The following is a 1,495-nucleotide window of genomic DNA, read 5'->3' on the forward strand; positions in this document are numbered from 1 at the left end:
TTTTTTTTTTAAATGAAAACTGTCAATGAGCTCAATGATATAGTCTATAGATAGCATAATCTGATCGCTTAATGTTGGACTGAGCATCAAAGAGACACTGTCGCTTTATGTAATTTTGTAGGCAACTCAGTTAAATATACAACTCAGTCCACACGGTTTGAACTCAGTTAAATATACAACTGAGCATCAAAGAGACACTGTCGCTTTATGTAATTGTGTACAAAACCCGTAGAAAGTTAATTTTAACGTTCAAAATAAATTCAATAACTTTAACCTTAAAGCACACATTGTCTCGACCTTCAAAATTATGAGTCGGAGGCCATAAGCATATTAGATGCCGTTAAAGACCATATTAGATGTAAACATATCATTATCTATACAGACAAATTGTCTGCTCCATAATGTAATTGAAAAGTAATCCACTGCCCGAAACACAAATGGAGATGAGATTACCTTTGTAGTACCACCATCAAACCTAAGCTACGAATAATATGAATGATTTAGATTTGGTCTATTGTGTGGATACTAAAAGTGGGAACGGTTCTAACATCCGAATCTGGGCTCAAGTCGGTCCACCTCTTCCCCGCACAGGATTAACCACGGTTAGCATTTTCTCCTAAAAAATATATGACTTATCGGCGTGGGAGCGATCCTTGAAAACAACAAATTTTTTACCGAGATACCAAACCCGCACGGGTGATCAACGAACTCGGTCTACATCAATTGATTGAGGCGGCTAATTTAACAATACACAATTCCATAAACAAATAGTAGGTGATTAGACATTGTATTTATGTGCACTATGCCTACCTGATATTCTTCCAGCACTAGATTCATGTGTGGCTAGATGTAGAACAGATTCTTTATTTTGTTTTGCGTCATTGTTGAGTAAACAATGGTAGATCGGCAGGTATGGACCAGAAATCTGGCACTAGATTCATTGAATGATGCCCACCTAATCAATAAACTAATCAATCCTTCTGGGTATAAATAAATTGCAAAACTTGTATATGGAACACAAGTTATTCAAATATTCAAGAAGTTATCGATCAAAATCAAAAGTATCTAAGCAAAGAAATCAACCAAGAAAATGGAAGCAGGAAAATGTGTAGCAAAAGCTCCTTTTGGTAGTGTGATTATAGGTGTACTCATACTCGGTCTGTTCATAGCACAGGCTTCAGTAGAGGCTAGAAGCTGCTGCGATTCCAAAGCTGGAAGAAATTGTTACCAAGCATGTGTTAGACGAACAGGTGCAACGAAACTTTGTGCCAGATCCTGTGGTTGTAGATTTACTAGAGAGAACAGGTGCCCCTCAAGCCACCCATGGGCTAACACTAGCAATTTCCAAAACTCAGGTAAAAAAAATTTACAACGAACTCAGCGCTTTTTACCATAATTTTCTACTAATATTATTAGTAAAGATTTTCCAAATTTTAATCCTTTTTTTGGGGGGGCAGTAGACAATGGTGATGAATTTGAAGAACAAAGCAACGTA

At 36.9% G+C, this 1,495-nt stretch overlaps 1 long non-coding RNA gene across 1 annotated transcript; it reads left to right on the plus strand.

The window, feature by feature from the left end:
* The first annotated feature begins 1,008 nt into the window (after positions 1-1,008).
* Positions 1,009-1,495, plus strand: LOC113339222. Its single transcript, XR_003354998.1, has 2 exons — positions 1,009-1,355; positions 1,461-1,495. It is a non-coding gene; the product is annotated as an uncharacterized LOC113339222 (long non-coding RNA).

This window comes from Papaver somniferum, unplaced genomic scaffold, assembly GCF_003573695.1.
Source record: "Papaver somniferum cultivar HN1 unplaced genomic scaffold, ASM357369v1 unplaced-scaffold_2072, whole genome shotgun sequence".
In the NCBI taxonomy this organism is placed as follows: Eukaryota; Viridiplantae; Streptophyta; class Magnoliopsida; order Ranunculales; family Papaveraceae; genus Papaver; species Papaver somniferum.